The sequence below is a fragment of the Malaclemys terrapin genome, chromosome 11, assembly GCF_027887155.1.
Source record: "Malaclemys terrapin pileata isolate rMalTer1 chromosome 11, rMalTer1.hap1, whole genome shotgun sequence".
NCBI lineage: Eukaryota > Metazoa > Chordata > Testudines > Emydidae > Malaclemys > Malaclemys terrapin.
Window position 1 is genome coordinate 35,815,264 of NC_071515.1, and position 18,393 is coordinate 35,833,656.

Below are 18,393 nucleotides of genomic sequence, written 5' to 3' on the forward strand. Positions count from 1 at the left end.
TTAGGGATGAGAGAAAGGGATACCATTTTCTTCAAACAGTTTATGACCACTGTATATGAGAGAATAAAGCAGAACCTGAAGATCTGAGAAGTGATTGTAGAATTGTATAACATCTGAAATGTATGTCTTGGGAGGTGAAAAGGCATGTCGCACTTCTCTAAAGCAGGCTAGCAGCGATATGTCGCGGTTTGGTCATGACAGAAACAAACATTTCATTCAGTCATGCTTGCCACAAAATGCTGCATCACCACTGAAACCAGGGCCCTGTGGAACCACAGAGGAATTTACATTTATAAACTAGCTAAAGAAGAGCTCCTCTGTAGTTTCCACAAATGCAACATTGCGTATTACAAGAGAGAAAGCATAATGATAAACACTGATTAAAAGTTCAACAACATTGATTCCCTGGTGAACATAAATTATAATATACATGTAAAATTTCAGTCAAATCAGACTTAATTTACCAGGTATTTTGCTTCTTCAAAGAAAAAAAGCCAAAATATAAACTACCACTTTCTTACATTTTAGTCATGAATGTCTCTAAGTATGATATCTACTAAAATATTTTATATGTGATGTTTGGGTGATTAAGCCTCTGTAAATACACAAAAAGCATAAGCACTTAAAGCTTGTTATTGCCAGGGCAACATGCAGAATCTTCAAGTTCACAGGATAGTGGCAGTGCTTTTCTTCCTAGTACGGCTAGAGTGAGTCTCCTGGCTGTTTCTATTAAACAAAAATGTCAGGGCTGACTCTTAGTACTTGTTTGCAGAATCCAATTGTGTGCTTAAATTAATGGAGATATCCTATCTCCTAGAACTGGAAGGGACCTTGAAAAGTCATCAAGTCCAGCCCCCTGCCTTCACTAGCAGGTCCAAGTACTGATTTTGCCCCAGATCCCTAAGTGGCCCCCTCAAGGATTGAATTCACAACCCTGGGTTTAGCAGGCCAATGCTCAAGTGCCTCTACGATATATAAAATATAAGGCTCTGCCCATCAGAGTTTACATTTTAGTTTCCAACATGATGCAACACACAGACAATAAAAGCCATAAATGGCCTGAAAGCCTACTGAGAGACTGCTTCTCTCCCCTGATACACTGTCACAGTTGTGACTGGCCGAGGTGCTACTGTCAGAGCCCCTTCAATATAATACAGATGGGAGGGGGCTGGGCATTATCCCCAAGGGGAACTAGGGCCTCTGGAATGCCCTATGGTGCCTGGTTTGAAATAACCTGCATTTTTAAATACTTTTAGGGCATTCAACAGGGCCCATTTGTTTCCCCTTGCCTTGTAGAGAATGGGGGGACTGAAGTGTAGGGTGAGCAGCCTTTATTCTAAATAAAAATAAAATAAAAAACTTAGGGGCAGAAAGTGTGAGTGGACCCAAGCTGCTGTTATTATTTGAGCATGCGATTGATTGATAGTAGCATGGGGCCCATTTATATATGTTTAATTTAAAAATATCCAGGAATTAATTCATCTGTGTCTGGCATAGTAATATGTGGGAAAAAATCTTATTCCTAAAAAGACAAGGATCTTTGTACCACTGCTATCAAAGCCTATGTCTGCTCTGCTCCTGGACACTGACAGTGGAGGAAGTCCAAACCTCAGGGTGGCATTGTGTGTTCACCAGGACCTAAATCAAAATTCTATTTCTGCAATGGATTTTCCCATGTATTAATTTCACAGTAGAAAATGCATGTCAGTCAGTCAGATTGCCACCCTTTTCCAGCCCATTTTCTGACTAAGTGATAGTCTGTTATTTCAGATAATTTAAAAATAGTATGTCATTACAATCAAGCACCAAATGAAATTATTTACTTTTAACCCATCCCTCCTTACACTCGCTCTGTGATCATTTCTAACCTTTCATCAGCATAATTAACAAGTAATTAACAATGATAAAGTGATTGCTACCTGACACATTTGAAAATTATTATTAAAGTACATAACACATTTGACTGAAGTGGTGACCTATATATCCTGCATTTATGAATGTTTTTCAAAATAAAAATTGTGTATTCAAAAGCATTTGCACAAATTTCCAATATACCATTTCTTACAGTTATAGCCACCCGCTTGTGTGTGAAGATCAAAGACGTTCCTTAATTGTTCATACCAGTCTGTGTACCTATGTATGGGTGAGACCAAGTGCACAGCACTTTTCCAAGTACAAGCTTCTTACTGCAGTTTGCTAGGGGACTCCTCTCAGGGATCTGCTTGTGTGCATTCCTCTCACTCCACTTCTCCTCAAAGATCCTTTTATAGTGTCCTGTGTTGCCTCCATTTCCACTAACCTAAGTTACCTATTCCATAAGGGTTAGCAGAGGACACCGATTCAAGGTAACACTTCCTTTGCAAGTACTATGATGTCAATAAGCAGACAGTACCTATAAGCACCAATTTATTTCAGAGTAGAAGCAGTGGGGCTGAATGCAATGCTTAATCAAATGGCTAGCTGTCTCTTAACTATCCACAACAGTCCAACCTCCTTTAAGGGCCCAATCCTATGACATGCTGAGTACTAATAACTCATTTTGAAGAATTTGGTCTTAAACTTCCATATTTTCCCACATTTTTCTGGGTTTTTAGTATGACTGAGTGGTTGACTGCTTCAAAAAATGAAATAAAAAATTAATTCTCAATGTTTTGTTCTGCAAAGTTGTTGGCTATCACGATTGTGACCGTCTGTGTAGCCCCGTGGTTCACCCTTTTATAAGACTAAGTTAAATTTTGTACAAAGCATACTATGTAAGGTATCATTTGAAAAGTCATGATTTGCCAATCATCATCGTCCTGGTAAAATGTGTGGCAACATTGTATATAAAGATATAAGATTCCACTGTTTACTACTACAGTGCTGTATGGACTAGGCCCAGAGGCCCCCTGCTGGAGGCCTTGTGGCCCTGCCACACCCCATTCCAGAAAAGGCAGTGGAGAGTGTCCTACAAGCTCCCTAGAACGGCTGCATGGGATCCAGCCAATCAGGAAAGAGGCTGCAGGGAGCAGCCAATCAGCGCCCAGCAGGCTCATATAAAAGGAGCTGCAGGGCCAGAGTGAGTTTAGTCTGCTGTCAGGGACCAGGGGAGCAAGAGGTGTTCCTGGCTAGCTGCAGGGGCTGAAAGGCTGGACAGAGCAGCTGGTGGCAGGGACCAGGGGAGCAAGGAAGGGGCTCCCTGGTTGGCTGCAATGGCCAAGGCAGGTAGTTGCTAGCAGGGACTGGGGGATCAAGGAAAGTGCTCCTGGCTGGCTGCCGGAACTCAACAAAGATAAGGGTCCTGGGGAAGTGGCCCAGGGAAACACAGTAGTTAAAAGGATGTGGCATGTGGCTGCTACTTAAAGAGTTCCTGGGTTGGGGCCTGGGATAGTGGGTGGGCCTGGGTCATCTCCCACAACAGCCAATAGGAGAGTGGCTGTGCCCTGAGAGAAGGGAGTTTACACAGGCCCAGAGAAGGGACTGTATGTGGAACTATTACTCCCTGGAAGGGTGCTGAACTGAGGCTGACCCAGCTGGAATACCAGTGTCAGAGGACTAAAGGGCAGGCAAAGAGCTTCCAGAGAGGAAGCCTTGGGGGTGCTGCTCCATCCCAGAGCAGGAACTTTCACATGTACGCTGGTCAACTAGGGTATTGAGATAGGCCCTGTTGGTCAAGACTAAGGATTGAGCCTGGGGAGGGCTGTAGGGACATGACCAACTGATGGACCCTGTTGGACTGTTAAAGCACTGTGCCTGGGGAGGGCTGGCATTGAGAGAGGCCCAGATGGATAGTATACCCTGGAAAGGGTTTGTTTTGTTCTGTTTCACACATGGACAGAGTGTCACTCAGCTGGAGGACTGAGACACCAAAGACCTACCTGATTAGTACAGTGACTGATGGGGCCATGAGTGGAGGAAATTGAGAACACAGCAGGTGCACCCACACTCAACCAGGGGGCGCTCGTGAGAGGTGGGTGCCATGCCATTACAATTACCAAGACGTGTTCTGGAGGGCAGTCAAAAGAAGTTCCTAAGACAAAAGGCTAGCCAACACCTTAGCAGGTGTCAACGAGATCAAATGGACCATGACGTGATTAAGTGGCCACTGTTTGACAGCAGAGAGGGTGTAGGCAAAGATCTACATTTTGACAAAGAAGCAGCTTAAAATTCCTTTCTGTCTCCTGAACATCAGCTGGTAGATGATTCTTGCCCAAAAGAAAGGACTATAAGAGGAAAGGGCAGACACCCCAAACCATCTCTCCTTTGCTCTCTACCCACAGCATCTTCCCTGAAGAACAAAGGAAGCAGCATTAGACTGAGGGGGAGATCCTGACTGAAATAGGTTCAGCCAGTAAGGCTGCAGGAACATGTGGTGAGAGAAACCTTTGGTTTAAGCTAGGTGTTAGTTGTGTTTTACCTTTTATTTTTTTGTAACCAATTCTGACTCGTATGCCTCATTACTTGTAGTCACCATAGTCTTTCTGTAGTTAATCAATTTGTTTTTCTTTATCTAAACCAGTGTGTTTGGAGTGAAGTATTTGGGATAAGATTTGTGCATATCATTTTCTATTAATAAATGATGGAATTTATATGAGCTTGTATTGTCCAGGAGAGTGCTAGGCATAATACAGGAGATCTTGAGTGACTCCAAGTTGTTTTCTTCCTCCATCTTGTATTTGGCAAGTATGTCATTAGCTGATGGCTGTCTGGTCATGTAGCACTAAAATTGGTGAGAACAAATTGGCAGGGGAGAGGCAGTTGTTGATCATGAGACTGGGTACATGAAAAACTATGTTGCAAAATGTCAAGCAATGAGGTAATTCTCTAATGTACCCAACCTCATGTTCAACAATGTTGCGACGTGGCATGAGCTCTGCCGGGCTCTACAAAGCTCTGACAGGAAAATACTAACGAATGTAAGCAAAATAACTGTCAATCAAGCCTGTCAGTAGTGTGTATATAAAGAGAGTGGCAGAAATGCACTTGTCAGTCACTCTTCAAGCGCACACTGAAGAACAGCAGGAGAGGGAGTCCTGTCCTGTCACTGGAGCAGAAGGAGAAAAGACCAAAACCTGAGACCAGAGGGAGATGGGACCTGATCTAAAGAACATTTAAGAACTGTCACCAGCAGCTGTCATTGGCCCATGGAGGACTGGCCATCTGAAGTGGATGCTGCCACTTTGCATTACAGTTTGAAGTGATGCTATGTGGTTTGGGATGCTCATTAGCTTGTTATGAGGGATTTGTGTTTGCACCAATAAAGGGTGCCTTGTTTTTGAAAGAACACTGTTCGTGTCAATCATTTATCAGAAGGCTATATCTGTGTCCTCCAGGGAATTCCTTAGCTACCCTGGAGACCCATACCTGAGGAGAGTAGATTGAAGTGAACAGGTGGGCTGTTTTGAGGGAAACATTGGTAAACCCAGGAGGGGGCAATAGGTAAGCTATTCTGGGGGTACCTACATTCTGTTTTGGGGGTAACAGGCAGTACAAGATGCAGTCTGGGACTGGAGTTTGCTGGTGTTGCCCTGCAGTGTAAATTTGTGTGTGTGTGGCTATAGCACTCATACAGTATAACTGGGAGTGATTTACATGCTGGAGGCTGTAAGAGCAAGCCAGGAATGGTTGCTCTCACAGCAAAGCAGGTTAAAAGGCATCCCAGGCTGGAGAATTGAGGGGACACAGCTGTCTATCAGTCCAGATTGTACCCCGGGGAATGCCACAACTGTCTCCACTACTTGTGGGGTTCAGGCTCTGCCATCAAATTCCTGCTCTTCTTCTTGCTCCTAAGCCTCTTCAGCCCTCTCCTCTGCATCTCCATTTTCCAGGTTGATGACTTTGTCACTGTCTGCCTCTCAAACCAGGGCATTCTGCATCTCATGCCAATAATGTGTATCAGGGATATTCTGTTAACTCTTTGGGGAGTATGTGCCTCCCGATGTGGACACCTGCATTTATTTGGAGAAGCCAAAATACCCTTTCAACAATTGTTTTGGTGAGCCTGAGGACACTGTTCTATTTCTGTTGTTCCCTTGGCTGAGGATGTCCTGAGAAAAGGAAAGAGAAAAATGATTCACCAGTGTGTGCCCTCCCTTCCCTCATCAAAACAAGCAAGTGGTCATGTGAGCATCTGTATGGTGTGCATATGAGGGTCGGTCTGCACTACCAACTTATGTTGGTTGTCATATGTTATAACTTATGTTATAACTACATCACTCAGGGATTTTCCACACCCCTGAGCAATGTAGTTATACCGACCTAATCCCCAGTGTAGACAGTACTACGTCGCTGGGAGGGCTTCTCCCGTCAACATATCTACAACCTCTTCACTAAGCACTACGGCAGCACAACTGCATTGGTGCAGCACTGTAAGTGTAGACAAGGCCTTAGATTCTGTTCCTCCATGCCTAAGATGAATGCAGAATTGATGGCTCCTGTAACAGGATGTGCTGAGTCAGGAGCTAATGCAGCACTCTGTCCCTCTAATGCCCACACTATATGCTAATTGGAACCTAATTGGAAGATAGGTAGTTAACAGAAAATGTCAATTAACTGAATAGAGCTACAGTGAAAAGGCTCTTTAAAGGGGAAGCAACCCCCACAGGTGGGATTATATAAACTGACAGAAGGAAGGGTTGGAAGCATTGGGAGCCTGAAGGAACAAAAGTAAGTATGGGCACTGTGGCTGCCACCTCCTAAGCAAATGGGGAAACTGGCAGCTCACTAAATATATAAGACCATAAAACACACCACAACCTCAAGTGGCTGTGGTCTGTGGTTAAGGCCTGAAGTAAGTCTCAGAGGACAATTCTGTGACACTCCACTCTAGAGCAACGCTGACTGGGCTGATTTGCTGAGGACATGAATTGTGACACAGTCTAGGGAATCTTGTTACCATGGTTGCAAATATCTTTAGGTCTCAAACACACCATGTTGCTAGATTCTGTTTCTTGTTTCTGGCGGCAGCGTTGTTCACTGTAAGGGCCCGTGGATATACTTGTGCCCCATCTACTTTCTCTGTAATTGTGGGAAAGTGGACTACGAAATGTCCTAGTGGCTAGTATGTGCAGTGCTGTGGTGACCCTAACTGGGCCTAATGAAGCCTGGGTCTGGTTGGTTCTCTTCACCAACTCCCCCTCAATTTCATCACACAGGCCCTCTGGGTAATCTGCACCCTGGTGAGGTCAAGGTAAGGCCTTTTTGGCTCATAGACTCTGTTTTGAAGGGTCTGGACATCTATTTTATTTCTGAGCCAGGCAGGGCCGGCTCCAGCATTTCTGCCGCCCCAAGCAAAAAAAAAAACCAAACCAAAACAAAACAAAAAAGCCACGATTGGCGGCGGCAATTGGGGAAAAAAAAAAAAGCCGCGATCAGCGGCAGCAGTTCAGCGGCAGGTCCTTCGCTCCTAGAGGGAGTGAGGGAATCGCCGCCCCCAAATTGCCACAGGTGCCGCCCCTCTCCTTTGGCCGCCCCAAGCACCTGCTTGTTAAGCTGGTGCCTGGAACTGGCCTTGGAGCCAAGGCTAGCAATGCCCTCGTCCTCCTAGTATTTTGATCCCTGTTGTCTCATGCTATACCATGATTAGCATGGTTAAATTGTGGTGATGCAATTCCACCTCTTGAATTGCAATTCCCTATATGAACCCTCCCACACATTGCCTTCTGCACTGCTCCAGCCTTGCTGAAGCCCTTTAGCAACTGCTTTCTCTCTTTGACTGGTCTGATGTGGTCTCGTTCTCTCTCTCACCCATGCTCTTTTCTGCCAGGGCTGCTTTTTTTTAAATCAGTTTAGAGTAGGGTTTCCAGGTGTTTGCTGGGCTGAGGCACAAATACATTACTGGCATCTGAGTGGCTGAATTTCCACCTTCTTATTTGTGCCTCTGACATGGTTAACTCTCAAACATCTGTCTGGGTGCCTGGGCAGACAGTGGAGTGGGTTGGGGGAGGTTCTGAGTGCTTTTGCAAATGAAAACAGTGTGTCTGCTCCTTTAACCACATCCTGGCCTTGTCTTCATGTAGTGTTCAGTGCCCAGTGTGCTCAGGGGACTTTGGCATGACTAAACACCTGTTCTGAAAATCCCGAGTACCCAAATGTGCTCCAAGCCCCTGTTCGAATGAACAACTAGTTATTTGTGTTAGTGGCTGCTTTTGAAAATGTTGGCCTTAATGTTACTGTCGCATTTGTGATACTTGCGTGGTAGGTGTTGTAAGTGCAAAATTTTATCATTACTCTTTAGTGCCCTAATTGTCACTGCAATCATCTGAATTGTCATTATCTTCCTGACAGTGAGGTGTCCAGAATTGAAAGCAATATCCCCTGAACTGTATTGAAAAGGATTCTGCTCTGTGATGGCTGTGTGTGCAGCCTAAAGCTGCATCTTGTTTTGCTGTTTCCAGTGCAAAAGGTTCCATTGTGTGAATGCTTGCTGCCATTTTTCAGTCTTTATAATATCGCTGAAAAATTTACATTTACTTTATTAATTACATTTGCTTTGTATTACTATTTCTGTCTTAAAGAACATCCTACATGGTGCTTCTGCACTGTTGTCACTTATAATTATTCTTAAGAGATGCTAAAATCAAGGTGGAGCCAACATCAATCTAGTTCTGTTATAGAGTTTAGTTACATTGTGTCTGTGTAGCTCCTTCTGTTTCCCTTTCCTTACCTTGCAAACTGGTTTTGTAGCCTTCTGCCCCTCTCCCTTTTTGTTTTGTTTTGAGCAATTGAAAATCATTAGATCTGTATGTAAGAAAATGAATTGTTATTGGAACATCTTATTAACAGGATCACTAAGCCTCATTAGACAGTGAAACCCCTCTCACATTTAAAAAAAAAAAAGGAATAATTTTCTCCATAAAACTAGACGTGAAGTTCTTTGGCAAGCTAGTACTCGTTATGCTTTTCTCCGTTATCTTTGAAAATGTGTAAATAGAACTAAAAAAAAAGTATGATTCTTAAATTGCAATTGCTAGTAAAATAATTGTACCAAGACCTGTCTCCATTACTGATATGAAGGTTTATTTATCCTTATAATAATGTAAAAATAATCATTAGATATAATAAGATTTCACCAAATCAGGGAATACATAAAACCTAATTAAATCAAACTACTGTGTATAAAATCTAGTATTTCTGGTGTCTATTACTGAGAAAATAGTATAACAAAATTGGGATATAATCATTAACTAAGTACAATCTGCTACATTGAACAACAAACATAATATACATTCTATCATTTTTTTCTTTAAATGGAAAGATAAACCTTTGGGTTTTGGTGGGGGGGTTGCTTTTAGCTGAAATTACAAATGTGGCTTGATACAGTATTTTTACAGACTGTGTAATAAATTCGCTACCTCACAGGAGATTTCATTTTATTAATAATTTCTGGAAGCATGTTCTGCTAGTGAAGACCAAAAGCATAATTGAAAAATATATCTTTAAGCAGCATGGGGCCAAAGATAAAATAAGGATTCAAATCATTTACAGAAGGAAAGGCTGGGTAGAAAACTTGAGACCTAATCTGGGTTGAACTAAAATCCAAGGTTTGATTTAACAGACAAGGGACCAGGGGTTTTATTTGGTTGGGTTTGGTTTGGTTTGCGGGTTTTTTCTCTTTCCAGATGTGTAGCAATGTACATTGTGTGCAATATATCTTAAAAAATCTGCTACTGCTCTGCAAGATCTGAAGTGCCCTGCATTTGAGATATGATCTGGGAGGTGCTTACTGCACTATTACTCTGTAAAGTAAATACTTATTAATTTAAATCTGTCCTCTAATACCTGCACTATAGAACAGAGCAATCCTACAGTATTTTTGTCCATTTGGATTCAATATGCTTCATGAAGCTGAAAGGCCAATTTGTATAGGTCCAAAGGAGGGTAGGAACCCGACTGAAAGTCCTTAGAACCACCTATATGGCTCATAAATATGATCTAGAACAGGGGTTCTTAAACTTTTTCTCTCTGAGGCGCCCCCCCCCAACATGCTATAAAAACTCCACGGCCCACCTCCCCCACACCAACTGTTTTTCTGCATATAAAAGTCAGGGCCAGCCTTAGGGGGTAGCAAGCAGGGCAGTTACCCGGGGTCCCACACCATATGTGGCCTCGTGAAGCTAAGTTGTTCAGGCTTTAGGTTCAGCCCTGGGTTTCAGCCCCATGCAGTGGCACTTCAGCTTTCTGCCCTGGGCAGAAATCTAATGCCAGCTTTACTTGGCAGTCCCCCCGAAACTTGCTGGTGGCTCCCCAGGGGGACCCAAGCCCCTGGTTGAGAACTACTGATCTAGACCACAGTCTTACTAGTGGATAAGCACAGTGGCCATTGAAATCAATGGGTCTCCTTGCCAGTGCAAACATTTATTGCATGCAGATCTGATTCCAGGATTGGGGCTCCAATTCAGAACTTGTAGTTTTGAATTCATAAGTACAATTACTCAAGATTTTCAATTACATTAAATTTCTGGTTTGCATTTAAAAAATAATGCAAACTGAGGCTCTAAATCTGCAAACACTTACACAAGTGAGTAATGTCATGCATGTGAATAGTGCCCTTGAATTATAAATACATGGGAACTACTCACATGCATGAGGATTTGCGGGAGTAGGACCAAAGTTATAAAGAGGTTTTTTGTTTAATATCCTAGCCTGCATTTTTCATAAACAAATTGTCTGTTTGCTTTCTGGCGTGTGTGTGTGTGTGTGTGTGTGTGTGTGCGTGTGTGTGTGTGAAGCACAAAAATATGAATGAAGAGGAAATGTCAAAATATTTATGACCAAAATATTTCATAACTTGCCCTGAAAGCTCTTACCTGTTTTAGATCCTTTGTTCCTTTGTTTTGCTCCAGAGTCTCATTAAATGATTACATTTAAACACAGGACAACATATTTTAAACAAACTGTCCACCTTTGGAATCTACCAAAGACAGAGGTGAAGCCAGTCCCTGAGTGCGATTGTGGATCACTTAGAAATTTTGCCTAGAGTGTAAGGTGCAATGGTGCCACATCCTCCATCAGGCAGTGGCCCGCTTTAAAGCACCTTGCCCTCGAAGCTGAAAAAAAAGAGAGAAGGAAGGAAAAAGAAAGAACTTCCTTCCAGCAGGCATCTGACCCGCCAGGAAATGTCTGTACCTACTGCGGGCGAATCTGTGGTTCCAGGATCGGACTCCTGAGTCATCTCAGGACCCATATGTAAATCTGTGGTAGAGATCATCCTTAAATCAAGGGATCACCGATGATAATGTTATTTGCTTAACAACCTCCTGATCCTAGAAGACTAGTTCCCCTCCTACTAAGATTGAGGCCATCCAAACTGTACAGCCCTCTTTCCCCACAGAAGATGAACCAATGTTCCACAAAACCCAAACCCTAAACTTTACACCACTTACCTAGCCAGTGGTTCACTTCCAGAATCTTCTGCCTTCCTTTGCTCATGGAACAGGAAGGGCCTCCAAGAAGATCACTTGGACATTCTTCTCCTTCAGCACCGTTCTGACTTCCCTGAAATCATCTACTGTGAGAGACTCTGAGATAGTGTCATTAGTGCTGATATACATCAGTGGATCCTTGCCCATCAACTTCAGAAGCCTATCCAATTTTAGTGATGTCTTGTGTCTTGGCTCTCAAAGACAGCACACCAAGGTCTGCTTATCCCTTGCATTCTTTCCATTCTTCTTAGTGTAAAATCTCCAGCAAGGATTTTCAGTCTTCCTTGGATGGTTGCAGAGCTCTTTATGAGCAAGCTTGATTTTCTTATGGGTTAGGCTGAGCATCCATCTACAGGTGTGACCTGTATACCATTTGACCAACTGGATTTTCAGTGATATCTTCCTCAGTTTCCATACTGATCAGGCCCAGACTAAAGAGTTTTGGGACTCTATATAGTATGGAAATTGTTTTCTTAAACTAGACAGAGCATGTGATATACAAGACAATTGCTGTCCAGAGCAAAACTTCAGTCCCTTTCATACCCCCCTAGATCAGAGGTTCTCAACCAGGGGGCGCACCTGCTACATAGGTGGGTGGAATTTCTGGAGGCAGGGCATGACAAGCCTTCTAATGGTTCAGTGGTTATGATAGAAGTGGGGGAGGACCAACTGCTAGGTCTTAGCACCACTCACTCAGGTTTGGCTTAGCCAACTCTCTGTCATGAGAGAGTGAGTGGCTTTGGAACCTGGTGCACACGGACACAGGGCCACTCAATTTTGGGGCGGCGGGAATGGGGTTCTGGTGGTTGGGGCAAGTACACTGAGTGCACATTTGTTAATCTGGGCCTGATACTGAGGACCTGGTATTATCTGGAAATTTCAGGCTGTGTAGAATTCTTTCTGTTCCTATTGTCTGGTGGTCACAGCCTGCCCACCTGCGTCTGCCTCCTGTTGTGCAAAATACAGCCTTGTTCTATTGGCTCTGGTGGCTGAGAACTGCCAAGCCTCCTATCTGATTTCCATTTATCTGATTTCTTGGGGTGCCAGTTCCTTTCTTCCTTGAATCTGGTGTAGTGATGCTTCCCAAATCTCCTCAGCTTCTCTGATACTCCATAGCATCTGTACTTGCCCTTCTAATCCAAGAATCTTTTCTTGCAGCACAGCCAGCAACTTGCACTCCATACACAGGAAGTCCCTTTGGCTTCAGACAAGAAAGAGAATATGACACATCTGTTGCAGGTTACAACCTGGGTCAATCATCATGTCATCACAATATTGAGTATAGAACTCTACCCAGAAGTAAAGTCTCTCCCACTCCCTTGGAAACTCTCCTGTTTGCCCCTTACAAGTTTGCCAAGCAACTGGCTTTTTTATCCTAAGTCTGTCTTCTGAGCTCTACTCCTGAATACCAGGGATTGATTACTCAAACGTCAAAGAGTGGTGCTAATCAACTGTAAATCTTTTTACAGATCAATTAATAAAAATGATTGCTTGAAGCTTTAAAATTCCATCTTTCCTGAAGAGGATTTCTTGCCCTGCAGGGTGAATTCCAATGAATAATGCTGAGTTTCTATAAAATAAGGATGCTCTCTTTTCTTGCAATACAAGTGTAAATGTAAGGCTCCAGAATGGTAAAGAAACTTAACAAACTGTAGAGTCAAGCAGCTTTCAGAACATCCATGGCCTAGCAGGCACAATGGTGAATTTTGACTGGGAAAGGTCAAGATGACAGAAGAAGGGATTTAGAGGCCCCTGAGAAAATGTCATTGAGAATCCTCTGTCACTCTTGCGCCTCTGCAAACAACTCCCACAACCCCCCCTCCACAAACACACACAAACAGAAAAGAAAACTTGAATTTGAAGCAAATAAGAAAAGAGTAACCTCCCACAACCCCATCCCTACTCCTTTGGCTTAGATTCTGGACCTTGAATGCAGCCACTTTATATTACTCAAGCAGTGTGAAAGGGCCACAGAAATTCCTGAGTGAATTCCTCTGGCACAGAAGTAGTATATAGCCAGTGTAGGTGGCCCTATACTGTCCCCATCATAGTCACCACGTAGGGGCATGAAGGGGGAGTGACTACTGCACTCTGGATATTCTGGGCTGCAAAACAGCCCATAGACAAACTGGGGAATGCTGTCATAAGTTAGAATGTCCCCAAGCCAGGGCCACTCTAGTTTCTGGAATAGCCTGGAGCTCTGGAGATGCAAAGGTATTATAAGACCACCTTTGTGCCCCCACCCCCTTTTCTTCGTCTGCGCCTCCTAAGAGGTGCGGCACAGAGTTGGGCACCTCCCTCTCAGTCCCTCCTTTGCCACACACTCTAAATTAGACTCCAGAGAGAGTGTGGCTCTTGAGAGGTAATGTTTGCTTTTGAGGATATTAATTAGGTGCAGATCTAGCCAAAATGAGTGGTGCTAAATTTGCATACAGCAGCCACTCAAGCCATGTCTACCCTACAAAATTATATCAACCTAACTAATGTCAGCAAGCAGCCACCGCAGTTATTAAATCGCTTGTGCGCATGCACACTTTGCTCCTTGTGTCAGAGATGTGCATCCTCATCTGGAGCGCTTGTATTGATTGTATTGTTAGTATGGGGCATTGTGGGATGGCTCCTGGTGGCCAGAAACAGTCTATGTAAGCAATGCAGTGTCTACACTGATACTGTGTCGACCAAATTACATGGACCGTGATTCTATGCTGCCCAGGGAGGGGGTGTTACTAAACTGGCCTAGAGAGGCACTTAAGTCATTAGGAGCCAAATTTAAGTGAGGACACTTCCACAGCTAGGTGGACGCAAGGCAGCTTACATCAACCTAACCATGCAGTGTAGACCAAGTCTCAGTGTAGTCTCCTTTAGGGCCTAGTCCTTAGTGCATAGCATGGAAAGATAGATGACCAAGGACTGAGCAGATATATAAGGGTATATCCCAGGGACTCAATAAGAATCAAGCCTCAGGAGGAAAACCTGGGTGAAGTGAGACCTACAATATTAACTCTTTAAATCCCTTACAGCAAAGGGTCAGGCTGTGCTCCATGCTGTGTGAAAGGAGTATGTGGGACACAGTCCTGCAGCATGGGAGCTCCCGCTATGGGGTGAGTGCAGGGCAGGCTCACTCTTCAACCCCTTCCCAGGCATGTACATGCTGTCCCCCTCTGATCCAAGGGCTTAGTTGCCACTGCTCTAACCACCAGACCACACTAACTCCAAGCTGGAAATAGGTTGTGTGGAAGGTGTGTCTGCATGGATAGGAAAAGGCATTTGCTGCTTCCTTGCCAGTTCCCCTTTGCCTTTTCCAATCAACCTGTAATTCTTTGTGGTTTCCCTGCCCACCTCTTTCATCTCCAAGCAAGGAGGACAGTTTAATGGTACCAGAAAGAATGGAGCATTCTGTCCTTCAAACAGCCTTAATTCCCATGGAACACAGCAGACATTTTTTTTAGTCCTCCACCTACCTGTTGTGCAGCCATGGTGCTTTTAGTGCCTTTATTTTTGTATTTAAGTTTCCTGGTTTCATAAAAGGGGAAGTTTGTGGAAGTTGCATTTTACAGAAAGTAAAAAGTGATTAAACCAAACCTTTACCAGGATCATAGCAGAGTGTGATGCGTGATATATAATTCAACAGCCACTAGCATTTGGAAGGAACTGATAAGAATGGGACACTCTCATTGCTTGTACCTTAATAGTGAAAAACATTTAAAAAAAAAGTATACACCTTTTTAAGTCTCCTACAAGGGTCCCTTTTACTTACAAAGATTGCCATGTACTTTTCTCAGACACAACATGAGTGTTAAGGGTCACTCATGCAAAACCCTTTGCAGGAGGAGAGCTATATTTTTTCATCATGAATTATAAAAACACATACGAACATTATCAACATTAGATAGATACATATAATTATTGTATAATTATTATTTGGAGTACATATTAGATACATACCAATGCAACAAAACTTTCTTTCTACATTGCATGCCAGATCTTCAGCCAGTGTTAGGATGACGAGACAGCAAGTGTGAAAAATCGGGACAGGGAGTGGGGGGTAATAGGAGCCTATATAAGAGACCCAAAAATCGGAACTGTCCCTATAAAATTGGGACATCTGGTCACCCTAGCCAGTGTTAACCAACATAGCTCCATTAAAATAAATGGAGCTACATGGTTTTATAGTATTTGACAATCTAGCTCAGTATTTTTACTAACTTTTTTCTCTTTCAGTTACCAAGGTTTTATGCTGTTAATAGTTCTCCCTGCTAGTTCACTTTTTATACCACCTTTACCAGAAATCACTAGAAAGTTGCAGATATTTTTGGCAAATGGTAAGTGAATGTAGTTTACTTGAGAATTCCATAGTAGTAGCAAAATTTCTAAATATTGGTTTTATTTCTGCTGCTTTAGCAGGTGTGTACCTGGTGCATTAATTTCCCCATCACTACAATTTTCCAAGCCTTTTAATATAATTTATTAACATAGCAATGGCTTTCCTTTTCCATTGTTTTGCCAACACTAATCTGGCTGATACCAGTAGGTAAGACATTAAAACACCAGGCTTATGAGGCTAGTTACCTATAAACATGAGGATATTGCCTTGTCATGACTACAATTCTCCATGTACAAATACATGTCCCTATTTTCAATTACCATTCCCCATTTTCTGCCTACTCTAATCCTGCCACACTTCAGTGACTAGATGGATTTAAGATATACACAATCAATGAATTACAATAGTATGCAAATTATCTTCTAGCTACTTATAACATGAGTCTAAACTTACAATAATGTAACCATTTACACTATTTTTAGAGTAATGATTAATATGGCCACCCATCTTTTGCATCTTTCATAGATCTGAGCAAACAATAAATAAGATTAATAATCTCAGGAAAGGGATGTCTGAGAAGAGTCCAAAAGGTCCATATCTCTATTCACAGTTCCTTTATTTAGCAGTAGGTGGAGCCAGAGAAAATTTCTAAAGTACCCTCCATCTTCAAGAGTTGCTATGTGAATGTCAGTAACAGACAGGCCCGGCGCTTCCACTAGGCGACCCTAGGTGGTTGCCTAGGGTGGCAGGATTTGGGGGATGGCATTTTGCCATCCTCGGCGGAAATTCGGCGGCGGGGGATCCTTCCGCTCTAGATCTTCGGAGGAAATTCAGCAGCGGGTCCTTCACTCACTCCGGGACCCGCCGCCGAAGTGCCCCGAAGATGTGGAGCGGAAGGACCCCTGCCGCCGAAGACCTCAGGCCCCCTGAATGCTCAGTGGAGGAGCGCTGCCGCCTAGGGTGGCAAAAACCCTGGTGCCGTTCCTGGTAACAGATATGGATAATCTGAGGAGTGCAGCAAAAAAAGGGTTTTATTACAAGACAAGGCATCTAGAAAGTAAAGATGAGACCAGATTCATGACTGCATGATGACATAAGTTAAAATAGTTCAAATATTGCATAAACTGTATTTTTGGAAGAACATCAAGAGAGGAAGGAAGCAATTTGTAGGTTATTGCCATCGTATGAGTGTTGCTGTGGCTATAACAAGGCTCTTTTGTGTCATCACACAGCACAGTTAACAAAGCTCATGACAGTTTTTCCTTATTTCTTATAATTCACATTTAGTAGCTCTAGCATCACTTTTGGAAAATAAAAATGATTTTAGCAGAAATTATCAACAGCATAAATGATAGAAAAATATATTATGACCAGATGGAATTACGAATAGATTCCTGTTGGAAACCTCTGTGATTAAAGCATCAGCCAGCACTCCTGGCGGTGACGCAGACTGCCTGTGAGACCTTGAGCAAAATACTTAGGCTCAGATTCTCTCTGGTGTCAAGATCTGCACAGCACAGGACATGTGGAAAAGATCAGTTAGGGAGTCAGTGTTGACTCCCTCATTACCTGTCATTATGCAAGGCACTGCATTTAGCCGTATGGAGTGGAAATCCATCAACCTCAGCTCCTCAATATATATTCCACTCTATATGCATCCGAAGAAGTGGGCTGTAGTCCACGAAAGCATATGCTCTAAGAAATTTGTTAGTCTCTAAGGTGCCACAAGTACTCCTGTTCTTTTTGCGGATACAGACTAATACGGCTGCTACTCTGAAACCTCTCATACTCAAGATTTCTCAGCTGTGGCCCCAGTATAAAGTTGGAGTAGTCCCTAGTTTGCTGTAACTTTCACCACCTCATTATGGCTCCAAGGGACCATACACAAGCTGAAATTTGGCACCGCATAAGCACACTTTAACCTCAACATGTCCTGGGGAAAGAGGCAGTTAGCTGGCCATACTATTTTATGCCTACGCTAGGGGAATTCTTTGCTGGCCATTGAAGAACTGTTCCAGCACCATGACTGAGGTAAAGAGGAAGAGAATTTGGCCTATAACCTTTCTCTGCCTAAATTTCATTATTAACCAATGATGCACACCTACCTACCTACAAGGGTTTTTGTTAAGCTCAATTCATTAATATTTCTAAACAGCTTAGAGATCCTCAGTTGGAAAGTGCCATAAATGCGCAAAGTCTTATTTTAAAGAAAAGAAAAGTACATTTGTGGTAATGTGTAGCTTAATTTATAGGATAGGTGTCAAGAGCACAATGTGGGCACCTTTAGGGCTTTTTATGAATTTGAATTAATAAATAAAATAGTCATTACTGAAGTCATCGGTATTTTTCTCTTTAACTGATAGTTTTGTTGCTTTCCAGGATTATAAGTATCAGTATATGTTGTTTCCATTGGCTTTGCACTTCCCATCCCAGTTTCTGATGGCCGTTGCCTCTTCCACCAAGCATTCCAAAGTGATCCTTAAATCTACAATGCAAAGTTCAGCAGCACTTGGAATCTTGAGTAAATATTAGCCAGTCAAATAAACCTCTCTGCTCCTCCCCTCTAACCCTGAAGGTATGATATATAGACTGTACATGCACATTGAAAAGTTAATGAATGATGGGTTTGGAGAGTATTAAAAATACAGCTTTATTAAAATACTTGTT